The 13122-nt window shown below is 33.5% G+C and overlaps 1 long non-coding RNA gene across 1 annotated transcript; it reads right to left on the bottom strand.

Annotated features, from left to right (window-relative positions):
- Nucleotides 1-208: 208 nt before the first annotated feature.
- LOC139498151 (uncharacterized) lies at nucleotides 209-4754 on the bottom strand. Its single transcript, XR_011657829.1, has 3 exons — nucleotides 4462-4754; nucleotides 3945-3975; nucleotides 209-401 (listed from the first exon to the last, which is right to left on the bottom strand). It is a non-coding gene; the product is annotated as an uncharacterized lncRNA (long non-coding RNA).
- Between the last annotated feature and the right edge of the window lie 8368 nt (nucleotides 4755-13122).

Below are 13122 nucleotides of genomic sequence, written 5' to 3'. Positions count from 1 at the left end.
TACTAAATAAAAACTTAAGTTCTATTTTAATTGTTTTACCGCTGATGAATAATATTGCGTTAATTTTGTAGAGAAACTTCGCAAAAAAAATCAAGGGAAAGAGTGAACAAATCTTACCTGGCAGAGATAATGGGGTTTTTTAATAGCTGTCAGTGCCGTCGACATTTTCTCAAATGTCGCTTTCGATGGAGTACTATCTGCCCTATCTCTCCAGGCAAAAAGCCCAAACAACATAAAATCCATAGGATTCGAGAAATAACGAAAATTTATGTTTTCATAATCAGCCTTCTTCATACCAAGTTGCAAAAAGAATTTGTAGAAATCACCAATTCCTATTGTCCTTGATAGCTGCACAAAATGTTGATCATTGGGTTTTAAGCGCAATGTTTCCATTTCGAGACCTGAAAAATACACCAATTTATTAGTGTCTGTTTGTTTGTTCGTCTGTCTTTTCCTTTATCATGACAGAAAAAGTCTGTTCAGTCAAATCCATTATTCCCCCTTTTTTGTCCATTTTGCATATATATAATTTACTATCTTTAATGTTTCAAAAAGTATTCTTCAAAACTCATTTCTTTTCAGAATTGGAAATATTGGAAACGCTAAAACACACATTTAAAAAACGATAATGATGCCAAACGAATGTCGAAACTACAGAATAACTATTGATCAAAAGCAATAAAATTTTTACTTTTATTCATTAACTTGATTGTCTCATCATGTCTTATCATACGTCATACTAGTTCTTTGAACTTCATAATTTCCATGAATTAACAATTCCATTTTGAAATACTTCATTAATTTAAACATATTTATTTTCAACGGATTGGGAAACAAGTTTTGCAACTTTGCGGGTTCGAGTTACCTTGTAGCGACATTGGCCTGCTCTTATACTAATACTTCGTTGATTTAATGATCACAGGTATTTGATAACAAACATATTTGTACTTATGGAAAGTGAGTTTATGTAATACCTCATAGGTATACAAGTCAGTGTGATAAAATATAATTTTGTAGAGAAATTTAAAAAAATATCATCTTAGTACGGTGAAAATCGACCAACAAATGATAAAGTCATGAGGATTTAAAGAAACTTAGGAAAGCAATTTCGACTGATCTCACCTTGCTTCAAACAATGATTCACGCTTCACCTATATGTCGCTGTAAATTATATTTGGTAGGTTATTTATAAAATGGAGTAATATGCGTGGTACCTTCGCTGCGGTGTCCGGTTGAGACCAGGGCGAATATTTGTTCGAAAGCCAGCGAGTTTGTTTGTTTTTCGGACGCTCACATTTAGCACAATTTTGATGGGAAATATAACCTTTGATGTGAAGCTGGACGATGTATTGGTGAACGACCAGCAACGACTCTGCAGATTTTGCACTGAAAACGTGACCGAAACAGAAACTCATTTGTTACCAGACTGTCCAGTCCATTCAGTTATACGTGAACATGTGTTTGGTTAACTTTTATTAACTTTTTGATTTTTATCTATGGACAATAATGCAAAAACCTGATTTGAAGAATTATCCAGGTCGGATATTACTTGTAGATTTTGAAAAGGCGTGGAATGGATTTTTTTTTTCAAAACGCATCGATCTTTTTTGGTAAGAAATTTCGTAAATGGGTCCTGGCTTAGTACTCAACTATATCATGTTTCGTCGTTGATAATGAATTAAGTTTTATACCATCCTAAATGGAGATAGATGTAATACAAGTTGGACCTCTGTTTGGTTTGTTTATTTTTGCAGAGGAACTGCTTCAATTCGTAGTTTAAAGTAAATTGTTCTTAAACCGAGGCAACATGGATTGGAAAAAATGAATTAAACGAAATCAATCAAATGAACCGATTATTTTAAAACCTTAGAACTAAAATGTAATGCTTTTGCAGAATTGGTTTGTTCTTATCTAGATGCATGCGTAGAACAATGGAATCAATAATTAAAATGTGGAAGATCTAAAACCTTTCCATGATCGGGAAAACTGTTAGCTCTAAATCACTTGTAATATCGAATGTACCATGATCTTATGTAGTTAAATTACAACGTGATATTAACAGTTGTTTATTGAATGTTGGTACTTCGAAAGTTAAATATGAAGTTATTCAAAAGTCTCGAGGGTTGACTGAAAGTCCCAATTTTTTCGTGAATTACAGCTTTTATCTATTCGTATTATTAGGTGAAACTATTTCTGTCCGAACATGACTTGGAAAATGTTTTCGAAGCATCCTTCTCTCTGTTTGATTTACAGGATTTAATTTTAGCAGATTTGAATTTGAGTTCCAAAACACCTCTTTTAAAAAAGAAGTTTTACCAAGGGGATCTTAAATCCGTTAGAGAGGTCAATATCTTTAATTGTTTTTCCATAGGCGGCAATGGTAACGTTTTTTCCTGTAGCTTAGTCCATATCGTAAATTAAACTTGAATGTTATTTATATTTATTTTTTTAAGATATAGGCAAATACGCAAAACATTGGTTAAAATCATCCACAACTGCAACTCATGGCAAAAGCATATGGAGTATATGTGTCTCAATTGATACGTTACTCTAGAGCTAGCTCAAAGTACGTTGATTTTGATGAACGAGGAATAATGCTTTCTCAAAAGCTGCTAAGACAGGGCTATGAATCAATCAAATTAAGGTCATCACTCAAGAAATTAAACGGTCACCATCATGAGCTGATTGGCAATTATGACAAAAGTGTGTCAGAAATCATATCTGATATTCTTCCTCGATCATAATAACCTTCCATCATAACTGAACTGAACAAAGAAATAACAAGGTGCAGAAAATGCTTACCCTTCCGGAGCACCTGATTTCCCTCCCGGTTCTTAGTGGAGTTCGTGTTGTTTCTTAATTATTATTTATAACTGTTGATGTACATATTTTTTGATTTTGTGAGTCTTTGTTTACTCCTTGGTTTTGATTGTTATTGTCTTATACAAAAATCTATCTATTATGGTTTTCAGTATATTAAGCGTGAATGAAGAATAAAAAGGTATTTTTTATTTAAAGGTATTTACTCTGATAAGATATCGACTAGTAACATAACCTTGACTAAACCAACCATTGGTAGAACTGAACATTCGCCTTGTCATGACTGTTTTTTGAATGTAAGACAAAACTAAAAGACGAAAAATTATAGTAAACATGATTGTTTAAAGTTTGCTTCTTAGTTTCAGAGGAGAACAATTTAACAAAAGTTTACGGACGTTGAGAAAAGTCCACTTTGCCCTTTGGTTCAGGAAAAATCGTCGGAACCAAGTTGTTTAAACTAGTGCATGTGTGTGCATTTGTACAGGAGGGTGTGAGATAAAACAAGCACCGAATTCCCTCAAAAATGCTTAAATTACCTTTCATTCATTTGGCGTATTTCGTTTTAAAGAAATTACGCGGAAGGAGCTATTTAAATGCAATCGTTATTTCAACGTACACAGATTTTACATACCTGTCAATGCTTTATTTTTTTATTATTGTCAGGTCAAAATCTTGTATTAAGATATGTGCGCTTTAAAAACAAAAGTAAAGGTTTTCACAGTTTTTTTCACAAATAAAAAGTCAAAGGCAGATAAGTACGCCGCAAAAATGCTAATGATGCACTATCAATTGTCGAGATTAGATTGACTTTTGTTACGAAGTTTAGAGATTAAATTAGGGTTAAGACAAACAAAGTCCACCTAGCTTAGATAATTTTCTGGAAGCTCTAGCGTGGCATAGCAGTTATTCAAAGAGAAAAAATCCAAAAGCTGTGTGTTTGATACTTTTAAATAATTGTATTCAAATTTATTTTCTGACATTAGTATTTAGATCTATGTTCCATGTTTAGATTACGTTTAATTGTTGGGCCAGTTTGTGTTTGTCTTTTCTTTTCTGCTATCTTTCCGTTTTTCAAAATGTTTTATTTTTGTTCCCTTTTGCAATCTTTTGTGCTGTTTACTTACCTTTACAGTATTGGTCACAATACTCTTTATTCTGAAAAAAAAAAGACTCGTAAAGTTGTTTACTACCAAACATAAGTTGACTGCCATAATGAATATCTGGTCATTAAAATTGATATCGTTAAAGGTGTTACTAATTATTGAAACTAATCAGTTTTACTTTTAAAACCGTTTCGTTTTTTAAGGTTGTAAAGCTAATAACTTCCATGTACTACGTCTCTTTTGGGAATGTTGTCGCATTGGCAATAATATCATGTCGTTTGTTCATATCCATTTGTATGTATAGTTTTTATAGAAGATTACAATGCTGGGTTTCTGTCACATACAGTTGACATGCTATTACTCTTTACATGTTTGTAGAATTTCCCAGTGTGCTTTGAATAATCATTGATCAAATAATTGCTAAACACATGCAAGAGTTCTGTATGCAAATCGATAGATTTTATAGTAAGTCAGCAATTATAAAAGTATTTCATTCGCGTGCATTCAGAAGATACATTTATAAATATTTATCACTAACCTTATCGAAAACCCAATACAGAGGCCATTTAGTTTCATGTTTGTTACTATTCTTGCACGTCCAATGAATTTGCTGTTTTGCAAACGACAAAGGTATTAAACATGTTTCACCTTTGCACACTTCTCCAACTTCTATTTCGAACAGATCTGACATGATAAGAGAACTCTGATTGCCAAAACAACGATGGTAAAATTGAAGAATTCGTTCTAGTGCCAAAGTCAAGCATTCCTGAGTTGTTGTCGCTAGATCTGGTGATATGAGTTGTTTTGAATCCTCATTAATTATTTTTACAATGATTTTCTGTCCTTCAACATGAATTTGGAGTTCATTTTTGTTATCAACATGCACTACTGCAGCTTGAAAAAAAAGACAAAAACGAGAGTCCACTACTTTCAAAGGCCAGATGGTAATTGATGCACCAATAATCTTAAATGACAAAGCTGATGGGACCACTGTCCCTTTCAGATGATAAGCTATACATAGCGTTCTGCGGTCTGTTGCATTACTCAGCATGTGTCGGGGAATCTTTTCCTTCACGATGCAGGGTACCAGAAACAAATCTGCAGATATTTCCTTCTCTGTATAGCGTTTAGGTTCAACAAGAATATCAAGGTGAAGGAGGACCTGGACCATATATTCCTTGGTTCTGACGTCCGTCAAAATACCTTTAAAAGCTGGTTGTGACCACAGAATAAAAAGATCTGTCTTCTTTAAAACTCCAGTTGATGATAAAGTATCAAGTATCTCTCGAATTGGTCCATTCTCTGGCCAAAACATTATATCTGTGATGAAGGCTCTCAGAATATTGACCATTGCTGTAGGCTGAATGACAATAAAATCCCTTAAAGCTGGTTCATCAAAATACAATAACTTTCCTATTGAGTGTTGAACAAGTAAGAAATCTTCTACTCTTCTTTCACTGAGAGCAAAGTTCATATTAGATTTGTTTATCTTCAGGAATTTTTCTTTTGTTATCAACGTTACTCCATATGCTCTCATATCTGATATTTGTAAATCGAGAGGCACCCAAACAATAGGCACGTGTTGGCCCCATGTTGACTGTTGAAAGGCTATATCAACTAATGTATCCTTCAAATGATCAATTTCTAGGTCTGCTACATTTGTTGCATTGATGAAAAAGACTTTGTCGTACAATATATGCTCTTTAAGTTTGTGTGAGGAAAACATTTGTGTCAACTCCGCTTGGAATGTCACAGCTAATTTCTTTCTCTTATCCTGTCAATTATACTCCAACAAATTAATCAATGAATAAGGTTTTTTTCTTCCATTAAAACGATAATTTAATTAATATGATATCAACTAGTATTTTAATTTTTCCCATTAGCTAAAGCTTAAAAGTCCATGATATCTAGAATTATATATAAGAGATGGATTCACTGTTTTACTTCATTATTTTTATAGTTTCGTATAGGTAAATGAGGTTTTCAGGTAATATGCGACAATCTATGATGTCATATATACAATTAAACATATATAAGTGGTTGAAGTCATTAAGACAGAAACCAAACAATACAAAGAATATATCTTCTTGTTTATTAATTTTTGTGAAAAAAAAGCAAATTGTCCAAAAGAAACACAAAAGACCAGCTGAATGAAGGTATACATTTAAAGATCTGAAAGGGACAATCCGAATTTATTTTTAAATTAAAGCTTAAATATGTTCATTTTAACATAAAATACATTTTGCTCTATGTGCAGTGATAAAGAAGACAATAAAAAATTGATAAAAGTAGTGTTGTCTATTTCGAACGTGATCTTTACTCCTGGTATAGCATGACGGGATTTAAAGTACAACGTTTAACTCTCCGTCTTTAATAATATTCTAACATTATTATAAGCGTGTCGATAACTAAGCCGTGTTCACACCAAACATCGTGTACACATTTTTTTTTGCAGTAAGGTAACGTCCATTTGAAATAAAAAAAAAAGGGTGTGTGTGGATTTTTCAAATTTGATTGCTATATAGCATCGAATAAAAATGAATGAAAAAAATCGGGCAAAAAAAACATCTGACTCAGTCCGGCCCTCCCCTCTTTTTTTTTGCTCCTTTTTAAAAGCCATTTTGATGATTTACAGTAGTTTGAAGATACTAAAGATGTCTTGATCACACATTAAAAATATCATCGTGCTTACAGGAAGAAAAATAATTTAGATGCTAAGGATCACTACATTTCTATCTTTTGTATTTGTTTCAAATGATACCCCCCCCCCCCCCCCCCGCAAGGGAGTATTTTGCAAAAGAAGCGGTAATTTTGTTTTATTATTATTTCAAAGTGTATTTTTTAACGGATCTGATATAGTAGACAAACACAACAATTTACCTCACTTTTTTGCAGTCATGCATTTAAAAGTGAATCGTTGTTTGAGTACAGACCAGTGACAAATATTTCTGGGTACGTCCACTCGATGATTATACATTTCAATCGTTTGTATTTGTTTCAAATGTTATTTCTTTCAAGAAGTATTTGGTAAAGAGAGGGGGTGATGATTTTTTTTAAGAATATTTTTAGTGTATTTCATCGGATCTGAAATACTAGACAGACAAAACAATTTATCTCACATTTTTCAGTAATGCATATATGAGTGAATCGTTGTTTGAGTACAGACCAGTGATAAATATTTCTGTGTCCGTCCAGTCGATTCGGGAAGACCTTTTCAAATGAATTATGTGTTCGGCAATGATGATGTTTATGTCTTGATAAGGGGTTAAAAAGCTATGTATTTATAAAGGGTTCTTATAATAAATAAATATATCAAGTTTAGCCAAATATTTCTGTTAAGAACTTTATCAATAATTGTTATAAATATCATTTTTTTTCAAAAATCGTTTCATTTATAAATATGCATGGTAAAATTAATATTTTTAATGCCCTGTTTTGTGTACACTTTACCTACACAAGGCCTACGTAATATATTGAGTATAGACTGCGTGTAGACAAAACATGATTTAAACTACATGTAAACATCGAATTTTATCAATGGGAACGTAATTGTGTTTTGTTTATATGTGATCTACACCAACACAACACCGAGTTTAGGTTAATGTGAACACGGCCTAATTTATATATCGTATTACCATCCAAGATTGAAGAAATTAAAAAAACAGACATGTAACTTTTTGTATTCATGAGATATGATTTTCTAAATTTACTGTATACATTTTGACTTAATCTTGTTGAATCCACATCAATAAATCTTTTCTTTTTTTTCTTTATAAATGTTTTTTTCGGCAGAAATTAAAGAACATAACTTTAATTGTAAAGACATTTTTAAGGTTCCCGCTAATTGATCTTTTACTATCTAGATGTACGCAAGGTAAAAAAAATGTATGTTATATTCAGTGACAAAACAAAAATACTTATGAAAGGCTCCTAACACTATCAGGTAATTTACAGATAGCCAATTTCCAGCCAGCCAGGTGTGATTGTCATTTCGAGTTTACACTTAACTGTGGCCAAGCTTAGTGAAAGGTCGTGCGAAATAATCAGTCAAACACTTTATTATAGTAACTCGTAAAGGCGCGATCATTTTCTGACGAGGAAAGGTAACACACGGCCACCGAAAGCTTTATTTTTGTGAAGCCCATGACGCATTCAACATCACAATCATATATACCGATGAAGGATATCTGTTATCCGAAATATTTATAAATAATTAAATTTATAGTTACCTTTTTTTTTGTATTTGGAGTTGTTGTGTACACTTTTTAGGCGTTTATATAATTTATTTTATTGTGTACATGTAGCGTTACTTGAAACGATCCAGCGCCTTCGTTGGAAAAATCGTTGACTATTATTCAGACGTTTTATATATATTTTTATTCTTAGTCTGTATCGAGTGATTTATCTCGCGATCCGATTTTTCTTACAGCCTTACCACAAGGCAAAGTATGTCTTTTTTTTAAAGCATAGAGTTTTGAGTCTTAAATTAGTTAAAACCGAACATCATGTATCAACTTTAAAAACTTATCTATCTCATGGTATTGTTCCGATTTGGTTTATTTTGAAAGCTTCACCCCTTATCACCGGTGAAAAATCTATCAGATTTATGGAAAGATGGAATAATATTCTCCATAGTAGTTCCGTGAAATTGATGGATCTATTACACGCTGAGGCGTCTCATAAACATTTACAAACTAGTTATAACCATCTTTACAACAAATCATGCCAAGAACTTTGCGGTCCTGAATTGAACACTATCAACGAGCGCCTCCATGACATCTTGCGCATTGAATCCCGGAAATTACTCAAAAACCAAATTAATAAATTTAAACGAGACGGCGTACTTTTAGACACTGGTGTAAGAGAGCAGACCACCTTAACTTTCAATCGTACCATCAGAACCGGAAAAAAATCCCGGAATTGCCGATACAGGAGAAAAAACAAAGTTGCATGAACTCTACAAACACTGTAGTCAAATTGTCTTCAGAAGCTTTGTCTGAGACCGAGACTAAGGTACTGTCAAAAGGTCTTAATTATTGTCCCACGCCGGGCAAAATAGATTCTATACTTTTAGAAGATGACCTAGACAAGTTAGTAAGATCCCTCAGAATCAAGGAATACTTCTATAAGAACACCAAAAAAGTACCACCGATAGAGACACAAGTGATCTCGACTCAGATGACGAACAAGAAGATGTCGATATTCCAAGATTCAGGACAGAAAGTTCATGGATTCCTAAACCCAGTAAATGTGCTACTTTAGAACATATTATTGACAAAATTAAATCTGACGTAACACATCAGTCCACTGCTACTCTCCAAACATTCAACAGTTTATCTTCTGAAGGAAATGAAGCTGTGCGGTAACGTAAAAACAGAGACGACATTATAATAAAACCAGCAGATAAAGATAGCGCTGTTGTCGTCACAGACAGATGTGACTACATTCAAAAGGCAGAACGTCAACTCTCTCATGAGAGAGTTTATAAGAAATTAGACTCTGACCCCAGCCCTCAATTCAACAATGAGATCACCACAAACCTGAAAAACATGTGCGAACAGGGACATCTTGATGAAAACACATTTAATTATTTTAAACCTGAAAAATGAAAGCCAGGGCGTTTCTATCTTCTACCCAAAATACATAAAGTCAATAATCCAGGTAGACCAATTGTTTCCGCCAATGACCACCCTACAGAGAAAATATCAGAATTTAGTGACTTTCATCTCAGACCCCATGTAGAAAATTAACCATCCTATATACAAGACACAACACATAATCTTAAAAAAATGGAATCTTTGAACTCTCTCCCACCTGAAACGATCCTTGTCTCGCGTGATTTTACCTGCCTTTATTCATTTTGTAATAACATCCCCCATGACGATGGTATTGAAGCCTGTAGGGAAATCTGGAACTCTCGTTACACCTTAAATCCACCAACTGAATGTCTCATCCAGCTTCTCACTTTTGTAATACAATGCAATAACCTCACGTTTAATGGTGAACACTTTCTCCAATTTAATGGAACAGCAATGGGAACAAAGATGGCCCCGTCTTATGCCAATATTTTTATGGGTCAATCAGAACAGAGAATTTTCAATTCTTCTCTTTATCAACCCCTCTCTTGGTTCCGATTTATCTACGATATTGACATGAAGTGGGATAATACTGAACAAGATCTAAATGTGTGCATTCAACATGCCAACGATGCCCATCCCTCAATAAAATTCACATATGAAATATCTGACTCTAAGATCACATTTATTGACACTACAACGAAAGTGAGGGATGGAAACATATTTACAGATCTGTATTGCAAGCCCACAGACAAACATCAATATCTGTCTCCTTTGAGTTGTCACCCTAAACATTGCACCAAGAGCATTTCCTACAGCCTGGCCATACGAATAAAAAGGATTTGCTCCACCAACGATGTTGCAAAAAACATCGGGGCTACAAAAGAAAAGACATTGATAAAGCTTTTCCTCGTGCTAACAGCATCAACCGAAATGAACTTTTACAATATAAAGCCAAAGAGGTCAACAGGAGGGTGCCCTCAGTGTTGGCTTACCATCCAAAATTTTACAACTTATCTCACCTGTTTCGCGAAATTGGAAATAAATCGAAAAACATCCTAAACTATCCAAGATCTTTCCCGATCAACCTGTACTGGCTTTCCGTAGGCACAAAAGACTTAAAGACTTGCTGATGAGAGCTGAGTCATCCTCTCAAGCAGGCTCTTCGTCAGTCAGCTCTTGTAAGGGTTGCGGAAACAAACGATGTCTTACCTGCAAACAAATACTGGTTACCCAGACTTTTAACAGTCACTGCAATGGTACAGAATATACCATATTTTGCGATGTTTATTGCAAAACTTCAAATGTTGTATATCTCCTACAGTGTAAATGTGGTAAACAGTATGTTCGCGAGTCAGAATAGCCGTTTCACATACGACTGAACGGTCATCGTAGCGACTACCAATGCAAGCCAGACCTCCCTCTTAGTCGACATTTGAGATCCCCTGTCCACAGTAAGGCAGATCTCAGTAGACTGACCGTTACAATCATTGAACACAACTCTGGTCTAGGAGGGATAGACTTACTCAGGAAAGATTTTGGATAAGAAAATTAACAACTTTTCATTGGCACCAAATGGGATAAATGACAAGATGTAGTTCGACCCCAAGCAGTGCTTTACATCTGGGTTATTACAGTCTCTGTTTCTATTTCGGTACCTTACTCATCTCTAAAATAAATCTGTTGAATATAACAATTTAAATTGCTTAATTTTTTTAGGGATGTATAAGTACCAAGCCACGCTCAACTTGTTTACCTTAGTCAAAATTTATTATTATATGTTAACGGACGTTAGTTTTAAACATCGCAGTCTCTGATGTAACTACTCTACCGTTGTCAAATCTGAATATTTACAAATTAAGACCATTCAGTACAAGTGTTGTTTATTTGCAATTCTTATTGACGCAATCTTTCTTGTAACATCATAATTAATGTCGACGACGTTAAAGCTTTAGAATTATGCTAGTACATATCGCACATTATTATTTTTATTTGAACTCATTGTTGTAATTAGTCATATAACCTATGGCGTGTTTAACTAATTTTTAGAATTGTGCAAGCGTCTAACTTTGACTTTTTTATTGTATAAATTTCAAGATTGTAACAGCTTAATTCAAGTAGACCGATAAATGATTCATTCAACATCACAGTCATATATACCGATGAAGGATATCTGTTATCCGAAATATTTATAAATAATTACATAATTTTACATTTACCTTTTTTTGTATTTATAGTTATTTTTTACACTATTTAGGCGTTTATATAATTTATTTTATTGTGTACATGTATAGTTACTTCTAACGATCCAGTGCCCTCGTGGGAAAAATCGTTGACTATTATTTAGACATTTTATTCTGTTTAGTATTAAATTAATATTAAGATCCATTTTGTCACGTCTTGTGATCAATTCAATTTGGCAATCGCCAATGGCATTCAGCAGGGTTAAAGCACATCAGTTGTTCGACCTGTTAGTCAAATGTGTTTTGTTTAATAGATATAGGAAGATGTGGTGTGAGTGCCAATGAGACAACTCTCCATCCAAATAACAATTTAAAAAGTAAACCATTATAGGTTAAAGTACGGCCTTCAACACGGAGCCTAGGCTCACACCGAACAACAAGCTATAAAGGACCCCACAATTATTAGTGTTAAACCATTCAAACGGGAAAACCAACGGTCTAATCTATATACACAAAACGAGAAACGAGAAACACGTATATATTACATAAACAAACGACAACTACTGTACATCAGATTTCTGACTTAGGACAGGTGCAAACATTTGCAGCGGGATTAAACGTTTTAATTGATCCAAACCTTCTCCCTTTTTCTGAAACAATAGCATAACATCACAACATAGAAAAATATACGATAAAATATCAATTGGCAGACTTAACTCAATCAAAAAACGTAGGATTACACAATGAACGAATAAATTTGATCTGCGATATCTGAATACAAATGCACAGTTAATTAAATATTAGAGACAAACATTCATGACCAAAAAGCTAACAAACAAATTCAAACACACTGAGAAATATTTAACCAATCAATGTTCACTTTAGAAAAAAACCGGTTTTTTATAATCTTGAAGTTTATACAAATGTTGTAAGAATAAGTGAAAAATTGAAGATATTACAAATAATCAAAGCTGGTGTACATACAAGATCCATATTAATAAAAAATAACAAAAAAGCATTATAAACAGTATCAACAGGTCGAATTAACAAGAAAATACGATTTGAGAGTACTCGCAGTTACTGACAGCTAGTTAAAAGCCAAAACCAATTAATAGTAAAAAATCATGCATCAGAGTCTAAAATCGACTAAAACACATCACAGGGATTTAGTATTTTAACGTCATTAATAGGCAAAGAAGACATGACTTGTGCAATGCCAAAAATAAATGTATCGACAGGTAGTAGTATAGTGAAGAGCGACTTCTATAGAAATAAAAGTTAACGTGTCTGTGTCTCTATACATCTCGCCTCAAAAGATAATGAAATTTAGTTATGTTTTAATTTGCTAATGACAAAATCAATATTAGTGCCAAGGTGAACTATATTCAGAGATCTAATTACAATATTGGTACGATAACCCTTACTTATAAGTTTGTTTAA

This window comes from Mytilus edulis, chromosome 12 (genome assembly GCF_963676685.1).
Source record: "Mytilus edulis chromosome 12, xbMytEdul2.2, whole genome shotgun sequence".
NCBI lineage: Eukaryota > Metazoa > Mollusca > Bivalvia > Mytilida > Mytilidae > Mytilus > Mytilus edulis.
Note: the sequence above shows the minus strand (reverse complement) of the source record. Positions and strands in the feature narration are given on the sequence as shown.